At 47.4% G+C, this 19,009-nt stretch overlaps 1 protein-coding gene across 4 annotated transcripts in view; it reads left to right on the top strand.

Moving 5' to 3' along the window:
- The window catches only part of LOC124184397 (teneurin-m), a 344,914-nt gene that overhangs the window by 55,486 nt on the left and 270,419 nt on the right, over positions 1-19,009 (top strand). The window contains exon 1 of one of the 4 annotated variants that reach the window (XM_046574034.1): positions 394-438. The exons of 1 other annotated variant lie outside the window; for it this stretch is intronic. The gene's annotated coding sequence lies outside the window, so the exon portion shown is untranslated. Of the gene's footprint in view, positions 1-393; positions 439-7,394; positions 8,580-8,657; positions 8,786-19,009 lie in introns of those variants that run through there. 2 more of the 4 variants (XM_046574035.1, XM_046574033.1) reach the window with 2 other exon arrangements.

The raw sequence follows: 19,009 nt of genomic DNA on the forward strand, positions 1-19,009 counted from the left end.
GGGTGGCGGTTTTAGACCCGGCCTCGCGACGCGACATTCTCTATTTACGACACTTCCTTACCAGCTAAATTACCCGAGAATGCCACGATCCTTATCCACGACATTTTGCATCGCCGTACGTGACCGGGCAGATAAGAAGCAAAGACGTCGTTAGTTTAACCGAGGAAGGGCTTGTCACGTGCAAAGTCCAAGATAATCGCGCTTATCATTCTGTCTACATACAATCCCTGCATATACGTATGATTCCTCCAGAGTCCCTAAAGTCGAGGCCGATTCAAATTCTAATAGTAACATTCTCGCCTGGTCTTGTAGACCGGAGTCAATTTTGGAAAGTTTTCTCGACTCGTTTGGATGACTCGAATCTAATCAAGCTTTGATTTTTTGTGTGTTTCAGGTGAGCGCCACCGTTCTTTTTTCACCACCGTTACGCAAGCGAAGGTGAGTTTCGCCCGCAGGTGGAAACGGTACGAGAACCATTGGCAGACATATTTACAGAGCCGTTAGCGCTCGGAGTTCGGGTTGAATTCGACTAATGGAATTTATAGCGAACTTCCGAATCAGACATTGGCACTGTACACAAAGCTCTGCGGAAGCTCAGAGAGCTTTAGTGGCCACGGTTCGGTCGAGTTGGGTCAGTTTGTCAATTTTACGTTATCGCCGCGGCTGCCGCACGGCCGCAACGAGAACCCCGGGAGTACGGCTTGAACGGGAAAAGCCGACATTCAGCGGAACCGCAACTCGATTCCTCGAACATCGTAAGGGCGATGCATCCGCAACCGCGTTTCTCGACGGTTGGTCGTTAATTCCGTTCCGCGTTCAACTCAGTTTTGAAAACTTATCGCTCGCGGGTCAGTTCTGCAATTTCTCGCCGCAGATTCAGGCGGGAAAGGTATAATATTCGCGACCGCGAATCCCAACGATTGTAGGAATCCGTTCATGCCCGTGGGTCGCTCGGGGACGGCGATGAATAAGTGAAAAACACGTTTCCACTTGAGTCTCTGAATGACTGTTGCCGCCGAGTTTTTGAACGGCTTAAATATTCACCAACGCCTGAATAACCCATGGAATGCCGCGAAACCTGCAGGAAAACGGATGCCGACTTCTCGCTTCGCCCTCCGCAAGCTTCCAAAAAAGTTTTCCGTCAAACTGCACGGGGAGTAGCAAGCTACGACCCACCGCTATTTATGCGGAAAAGGGTTAAATTCTGCTATATTTTCAATAACGTCTCAACCGATGCGAGATTGAAAAATTTCAGGATCTTGACACCGTGTCGTTACGACCAATAAATAATTGAATATTGACGAACCGCCGTTCACGAAAACAGTTATCATAATCTCGACCGTAAAGTACCAATCGCTCAACGTGTCGTGGAGTGCAAATTCGCGAGGCGATAATCGCCCGTAGCTGCAAGAAGAAAGCGTATCTACGTGAATATTTGACGTGTATGCAGCGGCGTTACACCAGCGGTATTCTCGATTCGTTCTCAAGGTATAATTTAGCCGAGGCTGAACTTGGTTCGCTTTGATTTGTCACTGGGATAGTTCCTTACGTTACACGTACCGGACGGAAGCGTATGACTGCATAGCGTGGTCGTAATAGTCCCTCTGAATTATTACAACCTGTACATGCAACGGGTATAAGGTGGACATTGAATCCCGGCGCAAAACGGATCCGATACCCAAACATACCTGTATGTGTGTATAGTCGATGTTGCGGCGGGTGCTAAAAACGTGAATAGATGCGAAAAACTTTATTGTAGAATTTAATGGTGGAGAATACGTGACAGGATTGTGGAATGGATAGTTTGTGAAATAAAGAAAAATTGGCGTAAATAAGTGAAAACCGAGTCAAACGTTTTAATTTTTTTATACATACATAGATATACCTATATATGAGTTTTGAAAGGAAGTTGGTACGGTTGAATGCACATTTTCTATTTCTCTCGTGAGTTCGAAACTTTCAGCCAGTGCATGAACTCTGCCCATAATTGTGGAAAAGTTTATAGACAGAGTGCGAGGGCGATAAAGAAGGAATGAGAAAAGATATAACTTTACAAATATAGAACAGCATTGAAAATTTAGCATCGCCTGCACATGATTTACATGAAAAATAAATTGCGAGTTGTATTATATGCGCGTTGTATAGCTGCACAGAGAATCGATTGAATTTCGCTTTATTCCACCACATCGAGGCAGTATGCGAATGTAAGCCCGCAGTGTGGAATGCATAGCAAAGTTAGTTAGCCTCATCCGAAATTAACTTTGCTAAAACTTTGTCGAACGATTCACTTGGGAAAAATGACGCGACTGTAATTAGTCGGAGAGAATTAGGAAACTCTTTGCGCCAACTCGTTAATCTTCATTATATTTCGCTGATCGTATTTTGTGACAAAACGCCGTGAGCGGTAGAAAGAGAGAGCTTGGTGAGAGGTGGACGGAGAGCTGAGGACAAGCTCGTGCTTTCAGCGGGGAACTGAGATTGTGAAAATTCGAAATAAGTACATAACGGCTGAGAGTTTGATGCAGCCGCGAGGCCGAGCGACGATCTTACACCATATAGATTTTAGTCAAAGACGTCAAATCAAAGGAACGCCGTTCAAGATCCCTGCAAAGCTCAGCTGCGCGGCGCAAAGCTGCAAGCTGTGCTTAGCTAAAGCAGGTCTCGAAACGAGCGCCGCGCCCCAACTCGTCACCTGATGAGTAATGAGTGCGAGATGAAATCAGTTCTTAATCCTCGCTTCTCATTTCTCTCAAAAGCCCGGGCTGACGTCTTTAATTACACTTTTCGCGATGCAAAGCGTTGAAATATTGCACCAACGTTCGCACGCATAGTTACTTACATAACGGAAACGAGTTGATAAAAAAAACAAATAAAAAATTAGAACATAACCAGGTGTAAAATTTCAAAAAACTCTGTCGTCTCGTCGCCAACTTTTGGAGCCAATTTTCGCGGGAATTATTTCGAGCTTTTCAGGACGTTATAACAAGGAACGGACTTTGGCCCTGCGGAGGCGGAAAGACGTCGCTGAAAGAGCCGGGCGGCGCAGTTTATAATGTTTATCTCGTAATGCGCCATCTTTCATGGGGCCTCTTCGTATAAAATGTGAGGCCGTTAGTCTTTGGTTGAAACACATTAGCCACCAACGGCTCTCCGTCTCAGCTAGCTCTGCAACGACGCCCTAGCTATTTCACCCCGCAATTTTTATACCACCTCTTTATATTTTCCTATACTTTATACTTACACCGTTATTCCATATAGAGACTCGCGGCACCCGAGCGCTGCAGATTATCCCAAGGTAATACGTGTCAATTTCAAACCAATTTTCCAACCATCCTCCGCACCCCATTATTCCAGCATTACATTCTCCCCATACTGGCATACTAGCATTCCCTTCACCCTTTTCTACGGAAACACTTTTACGCTCCCAATCGAAGATTCAATTAACGCATCAAAGAAGTGCCAGTAAAGTGGACGGATCTTTATGCATTGGGACACGTAAAAAAAAAAAAAAAATTACTGTTCGATTTACTACCTCTCTGGCAAAATGAGGAACTGCTGCAATTTTGTTGAATTTAGTTTTTTCTCAATGTTCGTACAAAAATTTTAGTAACGTCAACAGCAAAAGTCCACCAGTCCTCAAAGTAGCCTAACTCCAACATTATTTTTTTTCTGCCGTGAATATCTATCTCCATACAATTACGCGTGTAATGTTTGAGGAACAAAAAGTTCTGGTAGTGCATTTTTTTTAATATTGGAAGTCGGTTCATTGCGAAATTCGTAAAATTGTATGAATCAAAAATTCACCTATTTATCGAATCGTTCGCCGAGGTTCGGTTTGAATATTCCTGGACGAGCATGTGTCTTTTTATTCACCGTGATCGAGGCGACCCGGAGTGTGTAGATTCGTCGATAGGCGTAGCTGCAGCGGAAGGTGATAACGGGGGGACAGGGCGACAGGCGTCAAAGTGTTCAATTGAATCTGTACTAAATCCCGGTAGACACAACGATGGCAACTAGAAGAGCGAGGAGAGCGAGGAGAGCGAGGAGAGCGAGGAGAGCGTGTCTGGTTGACGGTTGTGATTTCCAACGCGGCATTAGCATGCAGCGTGAATCGCCAGTTACGTGTCCCGATGCGTGTCACGTCGGGACCCCGCGACCCCCCGCCGCCCTGAAACCACCCTTAAAAGCTGTACGTTACGCCGCTTAACCGGTGTCGCCCCTGCAGAGACCTCCTCTCCTCTCCTCTCCCCTCCTCTCCTCTCCTCTCTTCCTTCGGATCAACCTGTCGGATATCGAAGCTTGTCGCCGAACCTCCACCCTAACCGCAAGTCTTTTGCTCTTCAAAAAAGCTACCTTACAAATCGAGCCGTCAGATGGACGGCCAATCAGCCCAGCCTCATTCCCACCGACGATTTTTTCCGAATCCAGATTTCCGGCAAACAGAAAAATAATGGGATAAGGTAATTGCACCAGTTCTTGGCCTTTTTTAGTTGCATCTGCTTGACCCTTTCTTCCAAAATTACCAAAACATGAATTTTTAGCGTCTTTAACCCTCTAGCAGTTGGTTTAACTCATAGAGAAATACACAATTTGTGACGTGAATTTATTATTTTGGAAAATGAAAGCGTCAATAATTGGTACACTTAAATCTTGGCGATTCGATAGCAAATTCCACGTTCAATCGAGATGTTTTTGGAATTTCATCGTGAGTTATATGCTTGAGAAACTTTACGCGGTCCAGTTTATACGACGACCAGGGTTTTCCAGTCTAGAGAAGCGGAGCGGACCGAGCGTCGAAATTCACGTTCGTACACGTCCTATAGGTACACCGTAATGGACTAATCGTTGAAATCAGTACAAATATTTATTTCCAACCTGTCATAAGCAGCCGACTCTCAAGCTTTTCGAACCCGGCAAGAAATATACGCGAAGGAACACTCAGACGCAGCTGTCCGGCTTTCTTATTTCCTACTTCCGGTGCAGCTGCAGCTAGGTGCATGAAACTCGGGCACAAAATGATACAAGTATTTCGTCAAGCTGGTTAATCTTTACTGCGCTGCACCTCCGCTTAATTCGCCGTTCCTTATTTCCGGTTTCATTTTTTCCATCTTCTCCCTCATTTCGCAACGCGTTTGGATACCTTAACGAGCGGAGCACTTACATCCCTTCACGTTGGAGCTGAAGCATTACGCGGTGAAATTTCTCGACTAGGGTATAGCTTGCTTTTGGGACACAAATTGCTCCCCGGTGTCGAACTCCGTGTAAAGTTTACCTTTTTGCTCCCCTTCTGCTTTTTCTTCTTCTATCTCTCTTTCTCTCTTCTTTTCATATTTTTTTTTTTTGTTTTTTCTTTCGTATTTCGTTCTTAACGTTCCGAGAGCGATATAATAGGACCGCATATATAAAGATTTTACGTTCCAATAAAGGTAAGCTCCCTAGTAGCGTAACACCCGGATCCGTTTCACGAGAGCGTATACAGCATAAGGGCCACCGTCGCGGGACTTTACTGAGGATAGAGAGAGCCGTTAAAAAGTTTTTCCCAGTGCCGAGAAACTCGCCTCAGGAATAGGATCGAACCGAAACGAATTCCGGCGCTATGGCTGAAGCTAGCTGGAAGCATCTCGTCGAATCCTTCGCGAATCGCGAATCGAATTGTAACGCGAATGTCAAGCCGACGACAGCCGCCTAACGTTCGACGGCTGGGCGAGAAATGGAATAATATAAACGCACGTTTGACGGAAAATTGGCAGCAGTCGATGGGACGAAGACGACGAAAATTCCGGAGAGCTTTCCCGAAGCCTACAATTGCAGAATTCTAATATCGCGTAGAATATTATATTGACGATAACACGAGGATCCAAGGCGTAAATGATAAGCGGGTCTCGGCAATTTATAGCAATAGTTTAACGCGACCTCATCCAACTTCCGGTAACTTTAGAAGCGAAACGGTTAACTATGGGTCTGAAATATCGGCAGAGCACTGCAGTAGAGTTTGCCGATAGAAGTCGCGAGGTGTGGAAGTTCATATACGATGTGAAGATGAAATTTTCCCAGGGGTGCAAAATACGGGTCAGAGTTTTACACCTCATTACGTCTCCGTGGGTGGAAGCCAGCTGGCAGTTGACCTACCCCAACCTCTCGGCTGCAAGCTCTAAATATCCTACGGCATTAGCCGCGCATCCAGGTCGCTGGAAATCTCGGCCTAATATCGACGGGCGACCGGGAAGACAAGCGACGGTGAGCCCGCCCCGCTTCCTGGCTTCATTCCTTCCTTCCTTCCTTCCTTCCTTCCTTCCTTCCTTCCTTCCTTCCTTCGTCATCGCTCAGAAACGCGGCATCGATTCACTCTGCGAAACCGCAAGGCGGCTCGGTCGACGTCTGCCTCTCAGGCAACCACCACCCCCTCCCCTGTAATTTATTAATTATTCGTAAGTGCGTGGCACGTAGCGGCCGCAATCTCGTTATGCGACGTTGATTGAAGACCGTGAAATCAAAAGCGCCTCTCTCCAGAACTCCGCATCCCGGCAAGTGTCAAAGATCAAGCTACCAACATTAATTGAGAAAAATCATCTTCCCGTGGCACTTTTCGTGCCTATAACCGTAAAACGATCCCTTAGAAAATCCGATTTCAAGATTTATACACGCGTTCGAATATCAGCGTCAATTTTTATACGGCATTGAAAATATACGCGGTTACTCTGACGAATTTCACATGGCTTGAATTCAACCGGTGCAGCTGGTTTTACCGGACAGGAAATAAGAACAACGCGAAATAATTTTTAATTTAAAGTCGACTTATTCCGAGTGCAAATTTATAATCCCTGTGAGGTTAATACCGCAGTTGAGACACTTTGCCCCGGCTATCTCGGTCGTAATTTCGTCCCTCTCGCTGCGCTTTGCACCCCGAGTTCTGCCGCTGCGTTATCGTATGCATTGGATGCGCGGGGGAACTTGTATCTTGTAGATCTAATTTCCTGTAGAATGTATGACTTGGTATCTGCGGGTACCATTCCCCGGTTCGTACCGCGTATGAATCCGTAGTCCACTGCAACTGACTGGCGGACGTTTCTTTCTAAAGGCGAGGAAGAGGCGTTGGAACAACAGGGCAGACACCATGCAGGCTCACACTGCAACACTAAGGTCTACACAAATTTCCACTTACGGGGGGCAGAGCGCGTCTCTATCCCTTTTCATCCCTCCGCCCCTTCTTCCGAGCTTCTTCTTCATCTCTCTTACCCTCAGTTTCCCGAATTGCTCAGGGTATATCTTGAGGCATCGCGCTCCCAATAGCCTCAAGGCGGCGGCGCGTCGCTTCTTGCTGCTCGTGGGGGTGGCTTTGGTCCCCGACCGGAGGGTCGCGCCGTCAGTCGCGTCCAGAGGACTCTGGGTTTCGCACATCCCGATCCTCCGGCAACACGCTGCAAACTACGCGAGTAACTCTCGTCTGCGATCTCGCCACGCGTTACAAACCGCCGTTGGATACCAATTGCAGTGTCGAATCAACCCCTTGGAATTCATCCTCGTGATCAGTTGTCACACCTGACTGTATAAATTTTTGGTTTTTCTATCGATTCTTTTCCACTTCCTCTTTTACTTCACAAAGAGCTAAAATAGTGCGAATTGGTGCAACTTGACATCGTCACGGCCTTACGGATATCTTCACCTCGACCTTTCGTCACGGAAAAGAACGACGGAAACTGATCTGCCATCGACGTCGATGAGCGCCAAGAGACAAAGGGAGAGAATAGCATTATAGGAAAACAGCTAACCTATTAGCCAGCATTCCAACCCCGATGCTAAGTACATACGGCTCGTCTTGCGTCGACGCCATATTGACAGCTGACACGTGAGTTCCCTCGGTTTTCCCTCCCTCGTTTGCTGCCAGCCACTGACGACACCCTTTCTCACATCCTCGTCAGCTATTCTCATCCCCCGATGCGACTGCTCCGTCCTGAAAGCCATCGGTAACAAAATCATTGGGCAAGCACTCAGGCTGGCTAAAAAGCTGGAAAAACAAACCAAAGATAACACACCGCTCTTCCGGCTCCAGAGCAAGCTCCTTATGCAACACTATTTCGGTCTTCGGGTGTGAGAATTTCTTGCCACATTTCCGATACATCGGATGGTTGATTCGAATTCCTTTTTTCATTTCTCGTGACAAGTACTCGACGTGTCCCTGTGAAGAATGAAGATTCGTCACCGCGAGTTTGACAAGCCTCCGGACATGTGCCTCGAAGATGTTTCTCTTTGAGTGAAGCGTCGCGCATTTTTTTTTCCGCTGCGGAAAGTCAGCCGGAAGATTTGTCAATACGGCGTGAAGCAGCCGAAAAAAAAAAAAATTTCATCGCGTGGATGGTATTACGAAAAGTTTTCCAACTCTGACAGTCGAGTGACGCGTGATTTTCCACCGACCTTGAAACTTTTGGATCATCTCGGAATTCTTAAGTGAGAAACTTTCCGCGGGTTGGGAAAAGTTGGGGAATCGGCGTACGTACCCTGTACACACACATACCTGCTTCTGGGATCAGTGCTAGCGCCCCGTTAGCAAAGGTTTCTTGATTCGACCTTGAAGATCTTCGGTAAGTGATCCTCCCGGTGGTTCCGTTTGACTTTCGGCTTTGATTCGTCGGCTATACGTGACCAAGTGAATTTTATTTTGCCTTCTCTTATCCGCGTACTCGAAGATAGGTGATTTGAAACTTGATTCGCTGTTCAACGTACGTTTGCCAATCCGTGCCTCAATCGACAAACAGCAACGCAGTATTACTTCGGATTTTCGCTAACGGTGAGTTTAACGTGCCAAACATTTATATGCACGACCGTAAATTGACCCAGGCAATGAGAGATGAAAATCGTGCCTTACTGAGTTACGTAATTTAACGAACGATCGACGACATTCCTCGATCAGAAATCACCAATTTCCCCAACTCTTATCGTGGAAGAAAATTAGCTGCTTAGTCACGTGCAGTGGGCGTGCTTAAGCCTTGACGATGCTATGCACTTATAAGCTTTCGTCAGAAGCTGATTATCAGGTGCACAATCTAATTCTTCACTCGAATGAAGTGTATATAGCCATCGCGTAGGAAGATTACGACAGCTATTCAGCCCGAAAAATTAAAATCTTGATTCGGTGCTTGATCAGTGAGCGGAGAAGTTTTATTGCGTTGTGCTGCGTTTCTCTCCGTGCTTTTTTCTTCCTACGTTTCTGTGGCGACCTGATTTCGGCGTTCCCTAAATCGCAGTGAAACGTTCCGCCGAGTAGGGGGTTGGTAAAAATCGTAATATTCCTTGCATTCTTTCTCTGGACGTATACGCAAACTGCAGCGTGCCCATTTCGCGCTGTCTGGTGTTAAATACGGCGGAAGATACTGCGGAGAGAATGTCGGAGTAAAGCGGCGTAGCAAATTACAATTCTCCATAGATCCCGTTTCAGCTCGCCTGCACATACAGCTCGGCTCACTCCGTTGCCGCAAGAACGCGAGAAAGTTAAAAAGAAGTTGAGTCTTCGGAGACACAAAACGCAATAAGGAATGGACCACGGCACCCGTGCAACCCTGCACGGAGTTTAGAGAAGCTCAGCCCAGGGTAATATTCGTTACAGCTGCGGAAGCTCTACAACCGCCTGCATAAAATCCGCACTTCCCGACGACAGCGGGACTCGAACTGCAGTTCTGCACGTTATGGAAAGTAATTTCGCAAGATTACCGCATCTGTCCGCGTTCAGAAGCTCTTAGAGATTCTCGGCAGAAAAAGCTGAACTCAGTCCTACGCTCAGCAAAGGTGGTCGCTTTGAACCCTCGGCTTTAGCTTTACCTGTTACGATAAAAAAGATATCCCGACTCAAAATGGAGAATAAGACCAGAATTTTTTTTTTTCTTTTTTTACCCAGTTCCAAACGACTTCTTGTTCATCGTTTTATCCTCTCAAGGTACGGAACTCTGTCCTACTGGTTACAAGTTCATACTCGAAAGAATGTTAGTGTATACATGTATGTTTATAGTACGGTAGACATCGAAAAACATTACCTAGAAGGACGAGTTTCGCGTTCGTTTTACTCTCGAGAAAATTTGCAACCGCTCAACAAGGGACGTTGATGAAATTCTCAAACAAGCACAACTTGCGACGGGATCATTACGTTAACTTTGGAAAAGGTTTTGTTGCCGAAGCAAACTCGAGTGACTCTTCACTTTTCGTCATTCACAAGAGTCAAGCTCTGCCGTGTAATCAGAGTAGTACAAAAAAATTCACCTCATTTAATATCACTAATTGTGCGAGATTTGTACTTTTCTGTGCTTGCAAGAGAGAATTAAATGTGAGAAAAAAAGAGAAAACCAATTCACCTTCAGGACTCTTCCGAACCGTATCATAAGCAATCCTGCGATCCTTTCGATCGAGGTCAGTTAATTCTTCCTTCAGTTTGAAATCCAACGAGGAGCCCGGCTTTCGATCAAGGAATAATCGATCCGGATTTTCGACACTGATATCCTGTCAGCACCCGGGTAGGTCACCAGTGGCCGTGGATAAACGCCGGTATCTGTTACAGACGTTGATTTCGCCGCACAATCTCAGACGACATGCCACGTACCCGACTGGAACACCGGCTACGTGTTCATGAAACAATGCTTGTCTACCGGTGAAGCTACCTGCGTAGAATCCCGATGCGCTCCTCGGCCAGAGATGTTATAAATAATTGTAGGTATGGGCATTGTGTCATACCTGCTGCGCGGCTCCGGCGCACCTAGGTCGGTCACCTTTTACTACAACAGTCATGCCCACTCATTGCCGAGCTGCACCCGGGACGTCGGACTTACGCATTGGAGTGAAACCGGAGTAAAAATTCAAAGGGTTGCGAGCTGCTGTAAAAACGAGAATTTATACAGCCAGTCAAACACATTCGTTGGGTAGCTTGTACGCAGCAAAGGTTGATATACGTGCGGATAATTTCCCGTGATATTCTTCAGCGGCGGGTTTTGTTATGCCGCTATAAAAATTGCCTTATATCGTTGCGATCTTATCATCGCCAAGCCTCGCGATTATTAGCGAGGCCTAAGGGCCGAATCATTACAATAAATTACAACCTCTCGTAAACAATGAAATGCACGCACCCCCGTCGAATCGGCTGAAATCGCGAAGATTTTTTCCGCTTCCGCCGATAGGATGTGCCCTCCCTTAGTCAGACTCGTCCTAATTCTAGCGCGCCTTTTCACTGCTGCCTTCTTTCCTTTCATCCCTGTTTCTTTCTTCCCGCGGTAAATCTTTGCCGGTGATATTCGGGAGTCAGAGATCAGTCGCTATTTTCCATTAGTCTTATCGGCGGATATTACAAGGCGTGTCGCTCTCGGCGGGCTGAAACGATTCTCGGTATCAATTTGCGCGTGCGAGCGTGTTGCCGGTGAAAATTACAGGCTTAGTTCTCGCCCGGCAACGAAAAGTGCCAAATTATTCTTCCTTTCCCGAAGGCACGAGGAGGCGTTCAAAGACGGTATAAAATCAAGGTTCGTAAAAGGTCAAAATTGATCATCGCGGAGTCGATTTGAGAAATCCTTAGACAGACTTCCGCGTGGAGGCGGCTCGGGTTCCCGTTGATTCATTATAGTGCGGTAGAAGAATTTCTTCAAAAGTTAGACGGGATATTGATTTACGTAGACGAGGGCCTCTTAAAGCACACTCTCGATGCTGGATATTATCGAATACTCCGCCTTGCAGCGCCGCGGGATCCACGCCGCCGGAGAGAGTGGAATTTTTGTGACGTAACTGATCGCGGGGCGAACCGTTAACTTGATAAATCCCCGGCTATACGTATTCGATCGAACGTCATGATCGGAGCGAGATCTTGAGCAACGACGACGACGCGATTGCGCGCTCAGGAAGCGCTATAAATTACATTTAAAAACAGAGTGTCTAGAGTCGAAGTACACCGAATTTCTCTCTCATCTTATTCTCCCTCTCTCGGCTGCGCGATGTAAATTTAAAATGGATAAGAGGATCGGTGTCGCGGCGTTTTATGATTCCATGAATCATCGAATATAAGATTCCGGTGCTTTTAATTTAACGAGCTATCTTTGCCCGGCGCTGCCGCGTGCAGCCAGCTCTCGCACTAACAGGATTTCACCGTTTTCTCCCCCCCTCCTCCCCCCCCCCCCCCTCATCCCCCAGCCAATGATAACAATATTACCTTATCAATGCCGTAAATTTTCTTCATTTTCCACGGATGCCAGCTCGCGTCACACGGATGCTTCACCATCACGCTGGTGATCGACCCGCATGTACGTACAACACTCTAACGGTCGGTATTTATGAAGGGCTTGGCGTGACATGTCGCAGTGGCATCCCACTGATAACCTTAACTGCCCTGCGAGCACTCCGTATTAATTCATAAAATCACTTCCAATCTATTAGATATAATCACACTTCAGAAGCCTTACATATACTTGACTTCGGGGTGAAATAACGTTGGTATGTGATTAAATCGATGTGAAGATGTCAACTTCTATTTCTGCCCGACGGTAATTTTTCAAAGTCTAGGATAAGCGGCAATTCTGTCACGAGAAATATAAGCACAATTTTAAAACTTATCAGGCACATCTTTACAAAATTCACTAAATTTCGATTCCGATGGAACACCTCTTTCGGTCTTCGTTACAGGCTACAAAACAATCGTATCCAAAGACGAGTAGAGAAAATTTTTCGTAATAAAAACATCGTCGATCGAAGGCAAAGAATCGGGAAAACGACGACGATGAACAGTTTCCATGATCGAAATTCCGTACCACGGCTTTCCCCGCATCGAAAACTCTGGTCGAAGAATGGGAAAGGCTGAAAGTCCAACGCGATTGAGTAGACACGAGTAAAAGGGCAAGTAAAAATTGCAGGAAGAGGTAAACATGCGCGTTTGTCGCGTGGCTAATCCCCGACCTTCGTCGGATAATCCGGCATCAATCCTGCAGCGTCTCGTCTCGTCTCGTCGCGTCAAGTCTGGCCCGGATCTCGCGCGAACGTGCGTCGGGTCGTCTTGGTCGGAAACCGGTAAGCCGGGGTCTCGGATTATACGCCCGGTAGCTGTAGCCGAGGATGCAGAGAGCGGGGACTCAGCTTGGCTGATATAATAAACAATTAATTTAACGAGACAACAATGGCCGCAATATCGGGCCCCGCGGTACGCCTAACGATGACTGACAGCGGTTTTACCGAGGCAGCTCACACGCCAGCCCCACCCTGTCCGCCCCGCACCCCCTCCGTTCAGGGTGCGGCCGCAGGAAGTCGCGGGAATGCCGCCTTCCGCCCCAGGTTACGTTATACGTTCTGCGTTCCACGTCGTACGTCGCTTATCCGCACACGACTCAATCTCGGCGGACAGGTAAGCCGAGCTATCGAATCCCGCGGTTTCGAGTTGCGGGTTGGCGGTTCGCGTGATCGTCGCGTCGCGTCTCGTCGCGACGAATTCACTCGGGCTAATCACCCGGTGATTAATTGGAACCCGTTTCCTTGCCGGCCCGGAGATTTATCGAGAAGCTATATTTAATCCACCATTGATGGCCGCGGCCGTGGCCTCCAGTTTCGTTCACTCGTCCCACGGCATCACGCGTGTATCCGGTGTTTACTACTCGATAGATTTACTGGGCGCGTGTCTGCCGCAGTAGGCTGGTATCGAGGACCAACCGCCGTAAAAACTTATATGCCGGATCGTAAATATGGTAAGTATCCGAGGAATTATTGGATTATATCGGTATACCTGGGAAACCGGGCCGCGTCACGAGACGACGAAAACCGTCCATTGAACACGTTGACAAGCGTCGACGAGATTGTTGTCAAACTAGACTCGTTTTTACTCCGCGGGTAGATGCTTTTCCTCTCGCATAGCATCGCGTCGCGTAATTATATCGCTGTTCGTTGCGTCCCTCCAGGAAGTCACGTCCTTTACCATTGATGTGAGACGTTTGCGCACGTAGTTATTGCGCAACGGAGACGGAAAATGAAATCAGACACCTGTCTCACCGCCACGTGCTCAAAAGATTAATCAAAGTTTAGTGAATTCGTAGAAAACGTACGGTAAGCGTTTGAGTGATGGCATTTGATTGAGTCTTTGCTATTGACATCATCGGAATAACCCTAAAATTTACGTTCGAATATAATTTTCGAAGTATTTATAAATCCCTAAATCCATTCGTGCGCGTTTATTCATCCCTGGACAATGAATTGAAGAAAATTGCGGGAACTGCACGCGCCAGCATCGCGTGATGCATATAAAAATCCGGGCGGGCTATTTGCTTTGGCAAGGTTGTAATTCCGAGCGGGTCTAACCATACGCTAGGGATGAATTAAAAAGCAGCACGGAGAGGTGAAACCCACTCTCCGCAGCAACTAGGTACGCCTAGAACGGCGAGAAGATAAAAGCTCGGACCGGTTGACCCAGTAGTCCACGTTTTTATTGCCGAAGCCGGGCGCAGCGTGCGACAATCTCGTTGTTTTACTCCAGTCCAGAGTCCTCATTTTTTGACTTGTTTGTTACATCTTCTTTTGCCTCCATATTTTTTTTTTTTGACATGTGTGCCACGATTGCTGTCTCTCTCGTAAAAACATCCCACACCCGTTTCGCTGACAAACGAGAGTACGGAGTATCGAGAATCCTTTAGAAATATCACGTAACTATGTTTAATTTTTTTTTTTTTCTAATCGCGACTTGACCACTCGTATTCTGTGGAAGAATACGATGCTGGGCAAATTGAAACGGTCACGTTTGTCCAACGGATCGCTGTCATAGTAAAAAAGAAATCGATGAGTTTCGAGACAATGCAAGAGAAAATATCATGTCGCAGCTTTTTCTGGTATTGTACAAGAGCTGGCAATAAAGCTTTATAAAATGAGACGGAGAACGTATACCCTTTATACGGTTCCGTATCTCCGATTCTTGAAGACCCATCTGAACCCCAGCCGTACGTTCTGTTTTACGTCAAAAGTAATTTCCCTCCCTGCACTTAAGTACCTGGGCCTAATCCTGCAGCAGCAGGAGCAACACTAACCAGGACACCGTCGCGGTATTTTTCGGACTAATGTAATGTAACCATTCTCTCACGCATACCAAAGTCGGTAAGAAGTACGCGCTTATCTCGAGTGGGTTGCAACGAGTCGGGGGTTAAAAACCGGGTATACTGTGAGGTATTATTCCCATAACTACTTTCATCCGCTTTGAAAGAAGCGCGTAACACGTGTTACTGTCGCAGATTACACGCGGTATTCAATTTCTACGCACCTTATATGACGTGCGAGGACAGTCTGGAATGCGTCAAATGTTTCAACCCACTCCTACAGCTCGACAATTTGATCCATATGCCGGTAGAGCACGTTTCGTTTTTCCCAGCCAGACTGATCGCGGAATCGTCGGAATGAGGGCAGAGGATTTTTTTCATTTGTAGGAATCGGCGTCGCGTTTCACGCTGAGGGAAAATCCAACCACGGTGTAACTGATTTGAAAATCAATCACGAGCGATGACTCTACCTCAGTCAGAGTTTTCGGAAACGCCATAAACTCGGTCGTCGACTCTTCAATACCTTTTCTCAACCGTGCGGCAGAGTCTCGGTCGAAGGAACGCGTCACGACACAAGCAATACGGAGTACTGATTAGCATTTGAATAAATCCCGGCGTAAGTATACTCGGATGTAAATTTTGACATCGATGACGACAGATTTGTGGTCACGATTAAATTACATTACGCTTCCAGCTTGTATGTGGAGGGTTTTCGTGATTCTCATCAACCGGCGCTCGACACTTGTACAAGATTGTAACGTTGCCACGATTTAATTCGGCCGTATATACATCGACACGTGATACGAGTCATCGACGGTGTCGATACGGGCTGATGAACTGTGCCTGCCTAGGGTCGTTGATCGGAGAGTAATTGCTGACGGATTAACGCGCGCGTTAAAAGACATCGACTATTAAACGAGGCGGATAAACCGATAGGGTACGTGTACGTAATGAAATCGATGTAACTTACAAAATCGCGGGGTACTTGAATCTGACTCCAACATAGCGTTATTACCACTCGAGTGAATGTGTAACGCGATATTTTTAACGAGCCTGCGGGAGCAATGAAATTTCGTCTGTGAATCCGGAGCGCGCGCGTTTATAATGGTGAAAATTTATGCGCCGACGTAGTCGAGGGTCTGCACTCACTTGAAAGCGAAAATTACCGCGTATAGGTAACGCGGAGATTGCAGGGTGACAAGGAGAAACTGTTGACAAGGGTGCGCGGGTGGGATTTACGCGCGTAAATCAGAGTCCGAAACTGGTGGGGTACTTTTAACTCGTTCAACGGCGGGAGAACAATAATTTGAATTTTACATTTCTGTGGAGTCATTAACGCGCTTGTCCCCCGGCTTTATCGCCGGTCAGAACATGTTTACTCACTTAATGAAGTCGTGTAGATCCTACCGACAACTACTACCACTACTGTCCTTTGTTTACTTTCTACGAACAATACGCACCATTGTCAACGGATCCGGATATCCAGCGAGGTCCCAACACCAACGCAACGCGACGCGACGCGCGACGCAACGAAACGCAACGCAACGCAACTCGGGACTTCCCCGCCACCTTTGTCCAATCCGAGACAATGGGGACCACCCGAAAGTCGAGATGACTCGAATCGATTGTTCCTCGTTCCTCCGTCTCTAACCGAGGGATAATTTATGAACGAGGAGAAGTAAGGAGAGAAAAAATGTGCACGAACATGAAGGCGAGACGGGTTGTCAGTCGGTTTGAACATTTTTTCGGAAGCGAACGGATGTCACGCTCGTCGACTTAACGCGTCGATCACGTAGGTCTGACCGCAACGTAATGCGCTACGCGTTGATTTCGGCATTAGAATATGACTTCATCGCGTGCGGTGTCCCGCGCATGTGATCCGAGTTTATAAAATCCATTCAAGCGAGCGGTTTTCGTCATTCGCCAGATTTATCAATGTCTCGGAAACCGTGATTTCATTATGGATGTCGCAACGCGATGCGGCGAGGAAGGTGAAGAATATCAACGAATGAATCAACCCGTCAGGAATTTAATTCGTACGTCGGAGTCTCGATGTCATTGAACGAACGAGATTGAAAGGTCTCTGATGATCCCCTGGAAATACCAAAGCGGAGTTAAAGAACTCGCTGATAGTCGACTCTGAGAGAATTTTTGTCGACCGAATTCTCTGACGGCTTTTCCAAAACGATATTTGTCTTCTGAAAAGGTTTTCACGGGGACCCATATCTCCATCAACGTCACCGGCTGACTATAAAGTGTCCGTTTGACTCGCGGGGAAAGGGGGATGAAGAACCCTGAAGAAGAAAGAAATTGAACAGACTGCTGCTGCTGCTGCTGCTGCTGCTGCCGCAGTGCAGTTTGATCGTCGCTTTTCCGAGTTCTGAACGGCGGAATGAAGAGTAATTGATAGAGCGTGGCACTCCATGTATTTTAATCAACTCAACTCGGTTATGACTTCGCATCCGCGCAACTGGAAGACCCTTATGGAAATTAACAACCCGTGTAACGATACAATGGCGGGTGATCACCAGGCGTTCAATCCCCAACACGCGATCCAGAGCAGGAATCGCAGAACACACCTGACGACGCGGTGAAGCTTCTGTCCCTTCCGTCGTGTGGAATCGCTGCTTCGCGGTGAGAAGCGGGGACAGATTTTCTGCTCGACGAGCTCGTCGACGCATCGATTTCACCTAACTCCAGTCATTAGCGTATAATGTCGTTCGTACATAAAGCATTACCTCGCCTCTTGCGGCGACGAGGACCAGCATGAGGAGGCGGGGGTGGAGGTGGAGGCCGACCCTCCGTCGGTCGGGTCGTCGAAGTGCGAGGGCAAGGAGTTCGCCGGGGGTTTTACGACCTTTTTACGATTCATTCCGCGCGAAGCATATATTTGCTATCACTAAATGATCTTTGTTTTACATTCGAAGGGGACGCCAGGCTGTTTTCTTTGAAAGCAGCCGAGCCCGCCCGTCTCCCTCTCGTTCTCTAGAGTATGCAAACATGCCCCGGAGATATTTCGCGGATGCCTGACAAAAATAGCATGTCAAGAACCCGCGAGAACTGCCTGACAATCGTAATCACTGGAAAGTTTACAGCGAGAGCGTGGAGCGCGAGGGATGAGAAAAGTATACATCTAAAGGTATACAAACATAGATACATACATCGAGTTCAACCGCCATATTCGCGTGACGGAAGCATTTTATCCGACCGGTAACTAGACCGTGACGTGGATTCGAGTAGGCGGGCATACATCAACGTCGCCGCTTCGTGATTCGATATCTCGAACGGTCGAAAAGCAGGAGCGTCCTTTGCTGGCGAGGATCCGACAAAGCGTCTAAAATTAGCAAATTGTTATATTCCGGTAGTGAATTTTCCGCAGCACGCTTTCGACACAGGTGTAACCAGCCACTGGGAGTTCCGACGACTGTCAAGCTTTAAAAGAGGGTTGGGCGACGCGGAAGTACAAAGAAATAAAATGAAGCCAGAGAGAAAGTGAGAAGGGATGAAGAACAGACAGAGCAAAGTCGGCAAGAGCTGCGGAGTAGGGGTTGAGAAAAAAAAAACGAGGGCGCGCGGTGGTGAGAAGATGAATTTAATGTAGGTCACGGGCTTGCGGCAGGCTACAGCTGCCGGCGCGTACAGCCGAGAATTATGAACGGGGTGTTGTAAAACCTCGGGGAAAACTGACTCCCTCGGATGAAGAAATGAAGACCCTTGCTCCGGTGGCTCCGGGTTGAGAGTCGGGGCACGCTGTGGCCAATCCAGTGTTGATAACCGCACGGGGCCCGAACACGGCATGCTAATGTCTCGCCACACAATCTTGGCTTCTGACCCCGGCAGCCACGGCAGTGAGAGAGAGAGTCTACCAGGCACTCGAGATTGGGCGACACCCTCTGAATATCAACCGCGAAGATATTACCGTCAAGTCTGAGTCGCGGAGCGTATAGTGTTAAGATTTTTAACCAGCAGCAGGGGCGAGACTC

This window comes from Neodiprion fabricii, chromosome 6 (genome assembly GCF_021155785.1).
Source record: "Neodiprion fabricii isolate iyNeoFabr1 chromosome 6, iyNeoFabr1.1, whole genome shotgun sequence".
Lineage (NCBI taxonomy): Eukaryota > Metazoa > Arthropoda > Insecta > Hymenoptera > Diprionidae > Neodiprion > Neodiprion fabricii.